This window comes from Enhydra lutris, unplaced genomic scaffold (genome assembly GCF_002288905.1).
Source record: "Enhydra lutris kenyoni isolate GAN:26980312 unplaced genomic scaffold, ASM228890v2 scaffoldscaffold24, whole genome shotgun sequence".
In the NCBI taxonomy this organism is placed as follows: domain Eukaryota; kingdom Metazoa; phylum Chordata; class Mammalia; order Carnivora; family Mustelidae; genus Enhydra; species Enhydra lutris.
This window is the reverse complement of record NW_019154108.1, coordinates 2,512,532-2,530,338: the sequence shown is the minus strand read 5'-3', so window position 1 is coordinate 2,530,338 and position 17,807 is coordinate 2,512,532.

Sequence of the window (17,807 nt, the reverse complement as noted above, 5' to 3'; positions counted from 1 at the left end):
TAAATTCTTGACATCTTTTTTCCCTTCTCCTACATTCCATATTTATTACATTTGGAATAAATAGATACAAAATTATATATCGCAATCAACATAATCCATTCCTATAGCACTTGAATATACATATTGTATGCATTTTAAAAAATAACAATATCAATGTCTATATACCAGTAAGCTCAAGAAATAGAATATTTTCAATATATTGAAGTCCTTACAGGCTCCTTCTGATTGCATCTGACTTTTTAATCCTTTCAAAACGTTTGTTACTCGATTGTTGTTGTTTTTTTTTATAATTTTACCACTTATGGGTGTGCCCCAAGAAATGTTTAGTTTTGTTTTTATTGAAGTTTACCAACATGGCATCATAGATAGATAGATACACAGATGGACGGATGGATGGATGGACGGACGGATGGATGGATGGACGGACGGACGGACGGACGGACGGATGGACGGACGGACGGACGGACGGACGGATGGACGGACGGATGGACGGACGGATGGACGGATGGACGGATGGACGGATGGACGGACGGATGGATGGACGGACGGACGGATGGACGGATGGACGGACGGATGGACGGACGGACGGATGGATGGATGGATGGACGGATGGATGGACGGACGGACGGATGGATGGATGGATGGACGGATGGATGGACGGATGGATGGACGGACGGATGGATGGATGGATGGACGGATGGATGGATGGACGGATGGATGGATGGATGGACGGATGGATGGATGGACGGATGGATGGATGGATGGATGGATGATAGATAGCATCTGTGACTTGCTTTTCTGGCTTACTATTTTTTTTAATTAATCCTTAACAGTACATGGTGCTTAATTAAGTTTCACTGTAAAGAATTCCATTATGTATCTATGTCACCCTTTATTCATTCTTTATGGATAAACATTTGGATTGTTTCATTTAATTGCTATTACAAAAACTGCTATTATGAACACGTTTATGCACATCTCCTCACTGATGTATTTAAAAATTTTCATAGGTTGTAAAATTAAGAGGAAAATTACTAGGTCATAGTCTAGGAGTAGTTTCAGTATAACTAAATACTGTTATTTCCTAAAATTCTTGTACCAGTTTATAGTCCTATTTGTACCACATGTTCACTAATATTTGGATTAGTACAACTTTTTGTTTGTTTTGTCACTTTGTGTGTGTGTGTATATTTCATTTATGATTGTAGAACTATTCATTTCCCTAGTTACTAATGAAATTACAAACATTTTCTAAAAAATTTTTATTCAGGTATAATTAACTAACAGTATTATGTTAGTTTTGTGTACAATATGATTCAGCAATTCAACACATTACTCAGAGCTCATCACGGTAACTGGGCTCTTAAACCCCTTCTCCTGTTTCACCAGTTTATTTTCTCTATTTAAAGAGTCAGGGGGTTTTGTCTCTTTTTTCCTTTTGTTTATTTGTTTTGTTTCTTAAATTCTATATATAAGTGAAATCATAGGGTAATTGTCTTCCTCTGACTGGCTTATTTTACTTAGCATTATACTCTCTAACTCCATCCATCTTGTTGAAAATGGCAAGATTTCATTCTTTTTTGTGGCTGAGTAATATTCCAGTGTGTGTGTGTGTGTGTGTGTGTGTGTGTGTGCGCGCGCGCACGCGTGTGCATGTGCATGTACCACGTTTTCTTTATCTGTTCACCAGACACTAGGGCTGCTTCCATACTTGGCTATTGTTAATAGTGCTGCAGTAAACATAGGGGTAGACATTTTTGAATTAGTGTTTCCATTTTCCGTGGATAAATACCTAGTAGTGGAATGACTGGATCATATGGTAATTCTATTCTTAATTTTTTGAAGAACCTCCACACTGTTTCCTCCAGTGGCAGCGCCAACTTACACTCCCACCAACAGTGTACGAGATTCCTTTTTCTCCACATCCTCACCAACACTTTTTATTTCTTGTGTTTTTTATTTTGATTGGTGTCAGATGATATCTCATTGTGGTTGTGTTTTCTTAAATTATTATTATTTCTTATTATTTAATTTAAAAAATGTTAATTCCAGTATAGTTAATATACAGTGTTATATTGGTTTCAGGAGTACAATATAGTGGTTCAACAATTCTATCCATTACTCAGTGCTCATTGTGACAAAGGGACCCCTTAATCCCCATCATCAATGTTACCCATCCCCCTACCCAACTCCCCTCTAATAATCAAAAGTTTGTTCTCTATGGTTAAGAGTCTGTTTCTTTTTTTTTTTTAAGAGTCTGTTTCTTGATTTGACTCTCTTTCTCTCTCTCTCTTTTTCCTTTTTTCATTTATTTTGTTTCTTACATTCCACATATGAGTGAAATCGTAGGGTATTTGTTTTTCTCTGACTGACTTATTTCACTTAGCGTCATGCCCTGTAGTTCCATCCATATTGTTGCAGATGGAAAATTGGCTGAATAATATTCCGTCAAAGATAGATGGATGGATGGATGGACAGATAGATAGGCATAGAGATATACAGATAGAGATACATAGACATAGATGATATAGATATAGATAGCTAAGGATATCTATTAACCACTTCTTTATCTATTTGTCTATTGATGGACACTTGGGATGCGTCCATAATTTGGCCACTGTAATAATGTTGCTATAAACATAGGGGTGTATATCCCTTTGAATTAGTGTTTTGTATTTTGGGGGTAAATAACCAGCAGTGTGATTCCTGAATCTTAGGGTGGCTCTATTTTTAACTTTTTCAGAAATTTCCATACTGCTTTCCACAGTGGTTGCCCCAGCTTGAATTGCCACCAACAACACACGAATGTTCCTTTTTCTCCACATCCTCGCTAAACCTGTTGATTCTTGTGTTTTTGACTTTAGCCATTCTGACAGTGAGAGGTAATATCTTATTGTGGTTTTAATTTGCATTCCCCTTGATAATGAGTGGTGTTGAGCATGTTTTCACGTGTCTGTTGGCCATCCATATGTCTTCTTTGGAAAAATGCCTGTTTATATCCTCTGCCCATTTTTAAATTGGATTATTTGGTTTTTTTTGTGTGTTGAGTTGTGTAAGTTCTTCATATATTTTGGATACTAACGCCTTATCAGAGACATCACTTGCAAATATCTTCTCCCATTCAGCCGGTGGTCTTTTTGTTTTGTTGACGGTTTCCCTCACTGTTCACAAGCTTTTTACTTTGCTGTAGTCCGAATAGTTTAATTTTACTTTAGTGTCCCTTGCCAAGGAAGATGTATCTAGAAAAATGTTTCTGCAGCCAATGTCAAAGAAATTACTGCCTCTTTTCTTCTAGGGATTTTGTAGTTTCAGGTCTCACATTCAGGTTTTTCGTCCATTTTGAGGTTTTGGTGTAAGAAAGTGTTCCACTTTCATTCTTTCATGTGTAGCTGTCCAGTTTTCCCAACACCATTTATTAAACAGACTGTTCTCTTCCCATTGTATGATTTTGCCTTCTTTGTTGTCGCTTAACTGACCATATAATTATGGCTTTATTTCTAGTCTCTCTGTTCTGCTCCATTGATCAACGTGTCCATTTTTGTGCCAGTGCCATTCTCTTTTTATTACTACAGTTGTTTTGATTACTGGCCATCAAGCCCTCCACATTGGAGACCCCTTGAAATATCTTATAGTAGATCTTGAAATATGGGCTTGTGATACCTCCAGTTTTGTTATTTTCAGATTATTTTGGCCATTTAGGGTCTTTTGTAGTTCCATACAAATTTTAGGATTTTTTGTTCTAGCTCTGTGAAATGCTGTTGGTATTTTGTTAGGGGTTGCATTAAATCTGTAGATTGCTTTGGGTAGTACAGACATTTAAAAAAATATTGATTTTCCTAATCCCTGAGCGTGGAGTGTCTTTCCATTTGTTTGTGTCATATTCAATTTCTTTCATCAGTGTTTTATAGTTTTCTGAATACAAGTCTTTCACCTTGTTGGTTATGTTTACTGCTAAGTATCTTATTCTTTTTGATTCAAGTGTAAATGGAGTTGTCTTAATTTCTCTTTCTATTAGTTCAATATATAGAAATGCAATAGATTTATGTATATTAATTTTGTATCCCGCAAATTTTCTGAATTCATCTAGTAGTTTCTTGGTAGACTTTAGGGTTCTGTCTATATAGTTATCATGTCATGAGCAAGTAACGAAAGTTTTACTTCTTCCTTACCAGTTTGGATGTTTTTATTTCTTGTTGTGGTCTGATTGTTGTGTCTAGGACTCCAGCACCATGTTGAACAACACTGGTGAGTGTGGACATCCTTGTCCTGTTCCTGTTCTTAGAGGAAAAGCTCTTAGTTTTTCACCATTGAGCATGATGTTTGCTGTGGGCTTTTCAGACATGGCATTTATTATGTTGAATTATGTTCCCTATAAACATACTTTGTTGAGAGGTTTTTTTTTTTTTATCATGAATGGATGTTGTACTTTGTCAAATGCTTCTTTTTGCATTTATTGAAATGATCATATAATTTTAATAATGTTTTATTAATGTGATGGATCATGTTACTTGATTTATAAATACTGAACCACCCTTGTATCCCTGGAATAAATTCCATTTGATCACGGTGAATGATTTTTTTAAAGGTATTCCATTTGCTAATATTTTTTTGAGGATTTTTGCATCTATAAAATTGTGAGTATTTTAAAATAGGTATACAGACCATTTCTGTGTCCTCCTCTGATTTATGTATCATGTATTTTGAGTACTTTTAAAAATTGGGATTATCTGTCCTTTTAAATTTTATTCACAGGAGTTCTTGACATATTCTAGATTCCAAGATGTTTTTCATAATTATATATATATATATATATATATATATATATATATATCCTCTACCAGTTTGTAACTTGACTTTTTACTTTTCTAATAGCACTTTGACGACTTTAATTTTTTTTTAGATTTTATTTATTTGAGAGAGAGAGTGATAGAGAGAGCATACAGGATCAGGCAGGCACAAAGGGAGAGGAATAGAAAGAGGGAGAAGCAGACTACCCTGTGAGCAGGGAGCCCAATGCGAGGCCCCATCCCGGGACCCTAGGATCATGACCTAAGCTGAGGGCAGATGCTTAACCAACTGAGCTATCCATGTGCTCCTGATGTTTTTCTATGATTTGCATTTCTTGTATTTTAAAAAATGCTTCCATAATCTGAGTTCATAAATATATTTTTTTCATAAAATTATAAAAATCTTGTTCTTAATTTATATGGATTTTATGTAAATGTGTGGTGTAAGATGGAATCATATTTTAATTTTTTATATGAATAACTAAATTACCAATTTCCATTTACTGGTAACCATTTACTGGAACACTAGTACCATTTCCTGAAAAGTCAAATCTTCTTCCTAAGTATTCTGCAGTAACAACTCTATTTGAATGAGTTTATTTTGGTCTCTCTACTCCATTCCACTGTGCTGTGTGTTTATCCCTGCACCAACATCATATTCACTCAATTATTAGAGCCTTTATATTAAGAATAAGATATTTGGTAGGATGAGTCCCTTCAACATAGTTTTTCAAGAATGTCTTAGCTATGACTTGCTTCAAAAAATGAGTTGGGATTTTTTCCCCCTGTTTGAAAAGGTTTTGTGTAGGACTGAGATTATCTGTTTCTTTAATATTTGATAGTCTTAATTGTAAAATGTCTTTACCTGCTGCTTTATTTTTAGGCAGATTTTAACCATTGATTCAATTTCTTTAATAGTAGAAGATTGGTTAGGATTTTTATTTCTTTTAAGTTACTTTAGTAAAATTATATTTTTTAAAAGATTTTATTTATTTATTTGACAGACAGAGATCACAAGTAGGCAGAGAGGCAGGCAGAGAGAGAGAGGGAAGAAGCAGGCTCCCTGCTGAGCAGAGAGCCCGATGCGGGACTTGATCCCAGGACTCTGGGATCATGACCTGAGCCGAAGGCAGAGGCTTAACCCACTGAGCCACCCAGGCACCCCTGTAAAATTATATTTTTCTAATAATGCATACATCTTACCTAACTCCTCAAATTTACCATCATTTAGCTTTCAATGATATTTTCTTGTCTTTTTTGAGATGTTTCTCTACTTATGTCACCTTTTCTGTTCTTAATATTATTTACTTGTGCCTTCTGTTTTCTTTTTCCCTGGCTCATCTTGCCAAAAGTGGATGGATTTTATTGACTTTTAGAAAACAAATTTTTGACTTTTTAAATTCTGTGTGCATCCTTGCTATTTTCTTTAATGAATCGCTGTCCAATTCAATGGTACATTTCTTTCCAATATTGACCCAAACGTTTAACAAAGAACTTCATATATGGGCACATCATTTTCTGGTTTATTTTACAGGGCTAAAGGGGCAGAGTGGCAAGGTTGGGGACTTTTAGCACTCCCTCCCTGACTTTAGCAGGAATTGACTATTTGCCAGTTGAGTGGAAAGGTCTTGGATTTCAGAGAGTGGTATGTGGCATTATCCTTAACCTCAGAGAAGGAGTCTGAGGAGGACACAGGTACATCTCTGACAGCCCCCGTCCCATTTACCATGCACATAGTGTCGGGATTTTCCCACCTGCTCCTCCAAACTGCTGTGGTGAATTTCCAAACATGCTATTCGTCACCTGCGTGAAAGAGGTCCCCTTCTCACTGATTAGTTACTTTGAGAGGGTGGGATTTGGTGAGGGAAGGCAAGGAAGACAGAGTTGCTGAGGATGAAATGGAGTCTTGAGAAAATGAACCTTTTGAGTATGAGTTAAAATGAGAGAATAGCAAGAGGAAGAAATATTGGTGACCACTTACCTTTTATACAACAGCCGACCATTTCCGTTCTAGAGCAGCTAGATCTTTGAGCAGCTCCAGTGCTGGTGACGCAGCAGCACAGGCATTCTGGACGACGTTGAATGAGGAGCGAGTGTTTGGAGGGTCTCCCTGGGCAAGGAAGTCATCAGCTTGACTGAAGACAGCCTTTATAATGAAACAACCAAAATAGATCTTTAAAACTTTGCACTGAATTCCTGTGATGCACACAGTGTCTCGCATAGATTTTGAGATGAACCTGATCGAGAGGCACATCACCTCCCTCGGCGTGGCTTTTCTGAGAGTTGCTGCTTTTCTTTACATGGATTTCCTTTTCAGGACCCAAGATAGAATATACATCTTTAATTTATCTCATCACTCTGATGGGGCACGTTCCAGCATATGCGGTTGAATTTGTTAAGGGAAGGCATATCTCTATTTTGTAATCCATGAAAGCTGGTATTAAAGACAAAATAAATACACTTCAGGAAAGATAACATTTTTCACAACAGATGTGAGAGCAAAGAAACTGCTGACATGTTTATTAGCAATGGATAAACTGAATGTTTCAGTTTGGCCCAGCACCCAGAAAATGCAGATGTGTATCCAGATGCAAACCTCTAGCGTCTGCAAGAGAAAATTTGTATTAGACATTCTACGAGATTTCTGGCACTTCCTGCTTGACAAGAAGTGCCCCTGAGAGGCACCTATTTCATGATATTTGCCAGATTTTTTCCTTCCTTGCCCTGGTAAAAGCCAAGAAGTGCAGCAGGGCACAGTGTTTAAAAGAAGGAGAAGAAGAAGAAGAAGAAGAAGAAGAAGAAGAAGAAGAAGAAGAAGAAGAAGAATGGGAAGTTTACTGAACCATTTTTAGCCTCCAAGTTAGAATTTAAAAAGTGGGTCTGGATTAGAATATAGGATTCCTGGGTCATCTTTCTTCACCTCAGGTTATTTTTACCAGTTGTCAGTAAACTGAACATTCTTTAGCTCGCACAAACATGTAAATGAATAAGGTTTCAGTTTAATTCCTTGACTGTCTTTTCCTTTGTGGGAAAGTACTTTGACTAAAATCTTAGCAGATTTCAGCATTTAAAGACTTTTTTACATGTGGACAAATCTCAGTCAGAAAAATCAGGCTCAACACAGGAATCCGTGCTTTTAATAATGTTTAGTTAGAATAAAAAATACATTAGCCAAGGGCACCTGGGTGGCTCAGTGGGTTAAGCCTCTGCCTTCGGCTCAGGTCATGATCTCAGGGTCCTGGGATCAAGCCCCACATCGGGCTCTCTGTTCAGCGGGGATCCTGCTTCCTCCTCTCTCTCTGCCTGCCTCTCTGCCTACTTGTGATCTCTGGCTGTCAAATAAATAAATAAAATCTTAAAAAAAATACATTAGACAATGTCCAAAAAGTAAGAATTTGGAATTGTTTCTACTCTGAGGATATATAGCCATTGAGTCAAAAAAAATTTTAAGTAGGCTCCACACCCAGCATGGAGCCCAATGCAGGGCTTGAACTCATGACCCTGAGATCAAGACCCGAGCTGAGATCAAGAGTAGGATGTTCAACCAACTGAGCCACACAGGTGCCCCAAATTTTGATTAATTTATCTTCCTATTTCATTAGCAAGGTTTTTTTTTTAAATAACAATATTAATAGCTACTGTTTATTCAACCACATATGCCAAATACTGTGCCAGTTGCTTTGTATAATAATAGTGACAATAGATAACACTTTTGAGCACTTAGTGTTTACACTTGAATTATCTAATTCTTCCAAGGACACTTTGAACTCAATCTCATTATTATATGTATTTTATAGATGACAAAACTAAGGCTCAGAAAATTTAATTGACTCTTAGTAAGATTTTTAAAAAATATTTTTGAATTTATTATTTAGAGGCAGAGGGAGAGGGAGAGAGAGAATCTCAAGCAGACTCCCTGGTAAGCTTGGAACCCGAGGTGGGGGTCCAGCTCACAACCCTGAGATCATGACCTGAGCCAAAATCAAGTCAGACACTCAACCAAATGAGCCACCCAGATGCCCCTTAGTGAGATTTTTTTTTTTTTTTTAAAGTAAATTTAGCGGGAGGAAAACTATCCTGAAATTTTTAAAATTGTCTTTGTGGTGTTGTAATTGTTTTATAAACTTGGTTAGAATGCAAAATGTCTTGAAAGTTGCAGTGACATTTGATCTACAAATCTATAAGTGGAACAAAGCATATGCTTGTTTGCCCACCACTGGCCATTTTTATCTTCTCCTTAGTGCCAGGAAAATGTGATCCTGTGGTCAGTTGCTCAAATATCTAACCTTATTAGAGGCAGCAGGACTCGGAAAACAAGCACCCAAGGCAGAGCAGAAGTCGGGGGCAGAGCAGAAGTCTGGACAGAAAAGCAGACGTTTAAAATGGTGCCTCCATCTGACCGAGCCATGGCCAAGTGAAAACGTCATTCAGAATCTGAGGATGCAACCCCCAGGTTCCCTTCTGGTCTGGCTTTTGGCTCTCTTGATTTCATCCTCTTAAAACTTGATCTGAAAACATCTGTGCTAAAAAGTCATCAACATGCTGAAATTTGAGGCATCATGTTGAATTACCGTCCGAGTGTACATGTTTCTGGTACAACAGCAGTGCATGAATGAATTTTCAGGAACGTTTAGAAATAGAATATTTTAAGTATTTGTTTTTACAAGCCAAATGTAATATTTTAACAATTTTCATTGCAAATAAATACAGTGATTGTGAAAATATGCATAGGTTTTTTTGAAATGTATTTGTCTTTGTACTTTATTACAACCGCCCGAGAAAACTGGTTTAATTTTCTCATGATCACACCCTATTTAAGACCCTAACCATATTATCTTGCTTGGCCATTTGCCTCATTCACATGCTTTTAAATGGTCATAACCATTGCTAACATGCAAATCCACTCTTTCAAAGTACAGATTTACAGCCATGAGTAGATACCAAAGAATGTTTTAGAGGCCGTTATGGCAACACAAAAGGCGCAGTCACAAAAAATGTTTGGATGGAGAAACAGCAATGTCATTGGAATAAATATGTTGTTTCCTAAGGCAACTGCTTTCTTGAAATGTAAAGTGAGAAGTATTTCCTGGAAATATGCCACATCTTCTACATTTAGAGCAGTTGTTCTCACCCTGCAGTGTGCATGGAATAATTGGGGAATCATACTAAGACAAATTTGCAGATACCCTGGAATCCAATTCCCAGATAACCCAGTGCATCAGCAGTGGGGCTCAAGGACCTGGATGTTAACAAGCTGTCCTGAGAGATTCTCGTGCGCATGATCAGCAGCAAACTCATTTGGACACAGTATCACATAGCTGCGCACTACACACCCAGGAGCGTAACCTGGCTATGCCGTGCTTTCTTTCCCTAAACCATCCTGACGTAGCTTAATACCACGTTTGGGCCCTCATAGTTATTTTCAGTTTCAACTCAATTATGATCCTTAAGCTTGTCCCTCTGACCTGAAGCTGGTAATTCTCACTGGATTATAAATGAAATCCCTCAGATTTCAGTGTTCCGGACCACAGGCTGATAGCTTTGTCTGTATCTGGATTTTTTTTTAAAGTAGCCCTTGGGAAGGAAGCATGGTTCCATGAGGACACTGAAATCCCAGCTTTGTAGGCACTGCTGTTCTAGAGGGAAAGAAAAGGTGTGCATGTGAAGAAATAAAATTTGATACAGTGTGAGTCAAATAAATAGTTGAGTATCATTTCTTTAATGTTCGACATACCATCATGTCCTCTGAAATGTTACTAAGTATTATAAGTAAAAAGGATTTCGTGCCAGAAACATCCCAGAAATCATGGATGAAACTTAGCTCCTTACTGTGGGACTTTTCAGAACCTTTAACATGTATTATCACTCTGCCCGAGAAGGCATAATACAGAGTCTTCTGATCTTACTTGGTGCTGGCAATTTTCACAGACTGATTTATAGCATTTGTGTGGATATTAGTGTAATATGTATCACGGCCTAGAAAATTGTGGCTCAGGCAAATACATAGGCATTTTAAGGAAGTGAGATCATTCCCAGTTAGGGTGATCAAGGAAGGACCCATGTAGATGCTGGCATTTAAGTTATGCCCAGTGATTATTAGCGATCCTTCCTCAGCAGAGACCAAATATTCATGAAAAAAGGGGGCTGAAAAATAATTATCTTTCTTTTTTTTAAGATTTTATTTATTTATTTGACAGAGAGAGATTGCAAGTAGGCAGAGCAGCAGGCAGAGAGAGAGAGAGGAGGAAGCAGGCTCCCTGCTGAGCAGAGAGCCCGATGCGGGGCTCGATGCGGGGCTCGATCCCCAGACCCTGAGATCATGATCTGAGCCGAAGGCAGAGGCTCAACCCCCTGAGCCACCCAGGCACCCAATAGTTATCTTTCTTGATAAAGGATTCTATCATCAAGGAAAAATCTTTGAATTTGACAACTTGGAGATCTTTAACCATTGAGACAGCTGTGGCTGGAGAAATAGAAGGGGCAGAAGCCAAATTTCACAAGACCAAGAACAAAGAGTTAGTGAGGAAATAGACTCTTAGGTGAATATTAGTAAAAGAAGATGGCAAATGGGTATGGGTGGAAAAGCAGAATGAGAGAAATCTTCTTCTTCTTTTTTTTTTTTAATGGGAAGAGACATGAATGTCTTCTCTTAATAGGTGAATTTTTAGGAGTCTACTTAGAGGTTCTAAGTTCTCAGGGTCTGACTCAAGAAAATGAAAAGGTCATTCATTCATGCAGTCATTATCGGGTACCTACTGTGGACCAGCTCTGCAGGTTCTGTATATAAATAAAGGGTCTAACCACAGATTTGGAAAAATGAAAGTCATACTTGTCTTTTCCTTTGCTCAGACTTTACTAATGTATCAGATTCAACTCAGTAACTCAAGCAAGACTAACAAGAAGGGATTTCTGAGCTTAATTCATTTTCATTATTAATGAGGTAACATTTATTTTTAAGAAAACTCATTGACATGGGGCGGCTGCATGGCTCAGTGGGTGAAGCGTCTACCTTTGGCTCGGGTCATGATCTCAGGGTGCTGGGTTGGAGCCCCACATTGGGCTCCCTGCTCAGTGGGGAGCCTGCTTCTCCCTCTCCCTCTGCCTGCCTTTCTTTCTGCCTGCCACTCCCCCTGCTTGTGCTCTCTCTCTCTCTCTCTCTCTCTCAAATAAATAAATAAATAATCTTTGAAAGAGAGAGCGAAAGGAAAGATCATTCACATATTTCTCCAATTTTTACACTAAAAATGGGCAAAAATCTTTGTGGGCCCTAATAGCTCACTTGTCTACCATTGTGCCTAATGCCTCACTCCCCACACTTTGCATGATTGCTGGTTGAAGGAAGTGGTATAAGGTTAAAATACAGGTGGGAGCCAAGAAGACAAGACATTTCTGAATAATGACAGAGTGGGAGGAACTTGCTTTCCCATACATCTGATTCATTATAAAGGCAGTAACTAAGACACTGTGCTCTTACATGGGGGCAAACAAAAAGACCAGTGAAGCAGAACAATGAGACACACTCAGAGACTGGAACCTGATAAGTGATGAAGGTGGCATGAGAGATCGGTGGGGAAAGTCAGTTTTCAATAAGCGATAGTAGGACAGTTAGATATCCACCTGGGAAATGAATGTAAGTGGATTCTTACATGAGGCCACACAAAAATAACCGTCAGGTAGGGTTAAAGCCAAAATCTGAAAGTAAAAACTTTAAGCTTTTAAGAACATAAAAAATAACTTCTGGATGGAAAGGAATTTCTTAAGATAACCATAAAGTAAAAGATTGGTAAATTTGACTATGCTAAGTTAAATACTTCTGTTCATCAAAAAACCATAGAAAGACTAAGAAGACAATATTCAGTGAGCTTTTAATACATACTTGCAACTTGTATACTTGGCAAAGAAATTGCATTTAGAGTATATGAAGTTTTTACATATCAGTAAGAAAAAGACAACTTGAATGAGAAAATGAAAGACTTCAGCATGCAGGGGCACCTGGCTGACTCAGTCCGTGGAGCGTGTGACTCTTGATCTCAGGGTTGTGAGTGAGTTCAAGCCCCACGCTGGGTATAGAGATTACTTAAAAATAAAAATCTAAAAATAAAATAAAAAAGACATTATACAATTCATAAAAGGGAAGTCTGATTAGCCAGTACACCTCGTCTTACTCGTATCAGAGAAATACAAAACTAAACTATAATGGGATACATTTATACTCCACCAGATTTGAAAACAGAAATCTAGTTGATAAGCACATGAAGCCATGGGGGAAGAAAAAACATGCATCTTTAGAACAGGCTGGCATTTTCTATTACATTTTAAATATTTATACCTTATGCCCCAGAGCAGAGGTGTCCAACTTTCTGGTCTCAGGACTCCTTAATACTCTTAAAAAATATTAAGAGCTTTGTTCATGTGAATTTTATCCTTAGATATATAGTGCATTTGAAATTAAAACTAAGAAAAATGTAAAGTTTGTGTTACTTCATTTATTTTTTTTTAAGATTTTATTTATTTATTTGACAGAGAGAAATCACAAGTAAGCAGAGACGCAGACAGAGAGAGAGGAGGAAGCAGGCTCCCTGCCGAGCAGAAAGCCCAACGTGGGGCTCGAACCCAGGACCTGGGATCATGACCTGAGCCGAAAGCAGCGGCCTAACCCACTGAGCCACTCAGGCGCCCCTGTGTTACTTCATTTAAAATAACGGTGTTGTTAAAATAGTATTAAAACTAAACACTAGCTGAGAAACCATTTTAGCCAAAATAATTACTATTTCCAACAAGAAATCAGGGAGAAGAGTGACCTGTTTTACATTTTAGCCAAGTTCCTTAGTGTCTGACTTCCTAGCAGACAGCTGGATTCGCATATCTGCTTCTGCTTTTGGCACCATATCACATGTGACAGAGCCTCTGGAAAATTCCACCGCACATTCACAAGAGACTGAGAGTGGAAAGGACAAATAAATCTCAGTATTCTCATTTGGTACTCATGGATCCTCTGTAAGCATCTCGAGGATCTCTCTCTCTCTCTCTTTTTTAAGATTTCTTATATATTTATTTATTTGAGAATGAGAGAGAGAGAGAGAGAAAACGAGAGGGGGCAGGTCAGAGGGAGAAGCAGACGCCCCGCTGAGCAGGGAGCCCAGTGAGGGGCTCGATCCCAGGACTCCAGGATCATGACCTGAGCTGAAGGCCCCCGCTTCACCCACTGAGCCGCCCAGGCGCCCAGCCTTAGAGTTTCTGCCGTCGAGAAACTCCCGCGCCAGGATGCAGATAAAAGATGTTCATAACTGCGTGTCCATACCGCAGTGGCTCACAGACACAGCTCAGATGTTTGTCCCCTTTGAGTGGAACGGATAAACCGGCCGTGTCATGTCCACACAGTGGGGCACTGTGCCACAGCAGCAATGAAGTAGCCGGAGCCGCAGTGGGGATGGACACCGCAGGTCACATTCAGCCGGTGAAGCCATAGAAGAGTGCAGTGAGCCCATTCGTAGAAAGTTCTGCGCACCAAAATGAACCATGGTGTGTAAGAATGTGTGCGTCGGTGGCAAGACTATGAAGAAAGGCTGAGCGGGTCATGTCACAAATAGCGAGACCCTGGTGCCTGTGGGGACGGTGCGGGAAGGGCAGACGGTACGGGCCGGGGGTACCAGTGTTCTGTTTCTCCACCTGACTGCGGTCGCATAGGTGTTTGCTTTACGATTCTTTGTTAATTATGTGAAAATGTGCAGGCAGGGTTTATTTACTTTGTCTTACTTATTAAATATTCTATAATTAAAAGAATAAAAACATAAATAGAAGAGCACACACGGGGCATTTCTCTAGACGTCATACAGCGACACACACCGTCGTTTCAGTTAACCATTACCCTCGAACATCCCACTTACCCAAATTTAGCAGCTTCGCACAACAAAATGTTATTGTCCTTCTGATCCCGTGGGTTCACCAGGCTTGGCGGGGTAAGGGCTGAACTGTTTAAGGTTCAGTCACATGTGGCACCCCTCAACATGACAAGGGGGACAGCGAGGGCTGGCGAGGCATCTTTCTCTCCCGAGGGGCCTCCCTGGCAGACTGGGGCGCGTGACACTGGGGCTCAGGGCTGCAGCAGCTGGCGTGCGGAGATAACAGGCCCCGACGTGCCCACAGTTTTCAAGCCTTGGTCTGCGTCAGGCTTGCTGTGTCAGGCAGCCCAGAATCCACATGCGTGGGGCCAATCCAAGGGCAGGGACACAAGCGGGGGAGGCATGCGTCATTGGGAGCCACCGGCGTGAGTATCCCACAACTGTATACACACGCAGTGTGCACACACCTCTGTATACATATGCACTACACACACACACACACACACACACACAGATATACACGTATATAAAACATATAAAGATATGTGTACAAAATATAATACGGAGAGAAGTCTCAATGGTCTGGGGGTGACCCCAATGGAAGGGGAGGCTATGGTTTGAGTCATTATAACGTCCCACCCAAATCGAAGAGTCTGGCACTTGTGATGTGAGTCACAAGTTTCCTTTTTGCATAGTCACTGCCATCTCTATTCTCCTTAGTCCAAGTCAACTTGACTAAAGTAACCAGTAAACAAACTGGGTGTTGAAAAACAAGAGACAGAAAAATTGGTGCCAAAAACCTGTCATTCCAACTGCACACTGACATGGCTACGGTCATCTGCAAATAATTAGAAAGTGCATCACCAGCAATGCTGTCCTTGTTTCCAGGGCCAGTTGGAAGTTAGCAGCAACTTCATTTGACTTAGATGGTAATGCAGTGATGACTTCTGCCAGCCAGGGAGACACCATAAGTACCCAGTAAGGAATTCGTCCGCTTTGGCCCTGCTCTGACAGTGCTCGGGTATGTCCTCTGGGAGGCGTTCTGGAGCACATGGCTCCTGAGTGTCCCTTGGGTGAGATTTGGTGGAAGACCACAGAGCAGGCTGGGAGGGATCTTTGAAAGATTCTGCCAACAAGCATGCTGATCAAATAGCTTAGGCAGTGTTTTTTAGTAATTTGGCTGAAAACCTGCCCTAGTTCAGCATTTCTTGTAAGCAATTATGTGGTAGTCCTTTTTTGGGCCATAAGTTCTCAAGGGACAAGGACCTGATATTTGCTTTCTTTCTAATTCTCCCTAGAACCCTGAACTCATTAGTAAACTATACTCAGTCGGTACTTATCACTGCTGTCATGGCCTGGCAGATCTGATCTCAAATCCAGAGTCTTTCTGAGCCTGTTTAACCAAATAGTTTTGTAGTTTGAAAGAGATCTTGTTTTGAGTTTGAGGTAGAGCCCCAGCTACTTCTCCTTTATCCCAAATCGTCCTATGACTATAACAGAAATTCTGCAGAGTAAATATATATTTACGAAGGATTCTACTCAGCTCTTGGCCGATCACAGACCCTTCTGTTTATGCTCCAAGTCCTGGAGAACTATGCAAAGGGGAGCAGTTCAGTCCATTGATATGATGCTGATCTGCGCCAAGCCTGGGTAAGAGGAAGCTCTCATGTGTTTCCTGACAAGGTCTAGAATGCAAAGAACAAAATTCTAGAGCAGATTTTTCTTGGTTTTTTTTTTTTTTTCCTTTTCTTTCTGAAATGCATTGACTAAAATCTATATCCATATGTTTAAGGTCATCAAATGGGACTTCCAATTTCTGTGGTTTTTTTTTTCATCATTCCTTCCCATAAAGGGAGCCTCGATTAATGACTTACATACAGACTTTTCATTTGAGAGGAGAAGGGAGTTGAGGGAAAGTGGAAGGGGAGGCGAACCATGAGAGACTATGGACTCTGAAAAACAATCTGAGGGTTTTGAAGGGGCGGGGGGTGAGAGGTTGGGGGAACCAGGTGGTGGGTATTGGAGAGAGCACAGATTGCATGGAGCACTGGGTGTGATGCAAAAACAATGAATACTGTTACACTGAAAATAAATTTTAAAAATTAAAAAAAAAAGAAAATCCTGTTTGAAATGTAATTAATGATCTACTAATAAACAATATTGGAACATCTACTTGTTGAGTGAATTTTGGATGATTACAGCAGATAGATGAGCATTCATTTGTGCGTTGGCCGTGGGCTAGATACTGTTGTTCTCACTATCTGAGAAGGCCGCCCACGATAGGACGATCCATCACCGTAAAGCTGCACGTTTCACATTTTCCTATCCCTTTCTCTCTCTCTTTTAATTTTTTAAATGGCACGGAGTGATGAAACTAAAAGCTTTTGCCCTTGGATTTATCTGCATGTAGAAACATTTTCCGGAGACGTTTGTCTCCTCGATGCCATTATGTTCCCCGCTACATCTTTCTCCTGAAGACTGAATGTTGCATCAAGTATGGCTCTCCTACTAATGAGATTCATCTCTTATCCACTATTTCCCTTCTTCAATCTAACCCATTACACCTCTTTTAAAAAGTTTTAAAGGAGCCTCTAGCAGGAAACACGAGAATAACTCCTGCGAGTAAAAGCAGCGCCGAGTCCCGCACTATTTATCAATAGTGATAGGATTTCTACTGTTCGTCCAGGAGGATTATGAGAACCACACCAGACTCCCCATTGCCTTAATGTGGGGCTTGGGGCTGGTTCTCTTGGTGGTTCTTTCTTTCCATAATATGACTGCAGTTGGACGATACTGGAAGCACCCTTGCCTACCAGCATGGCATCTGTGGTCGGTTAGGACAGGGAATGTTCTCTGGTCACATTCTCAGAGGTGGGCTGCATGCTCTTCACATGGTGAGAAATCTGCAGAAAGATGTTTCCCAACCCTGTGTTCTTGCTTCAGGGCACCTGGGTGGCCTGAGGTCTGTGTGCAGACCCCTCTCTCCTCTCTGCACTGAGGCTCTTGCTGGACAGAGGGAAATTGGGTTCTACTTTCCCCAACATCAGAGCTACCCATCCTCAAAGTTCCTCCTAACCACCGTTACTTCAAGTTTTTAAAAGCTGCCTCTGACTTTTCTTACAAGTATTTAATTGTTTGAGAGAAGTTTGTTTCCAAAAGTCTTATGTTCAAGGCACAT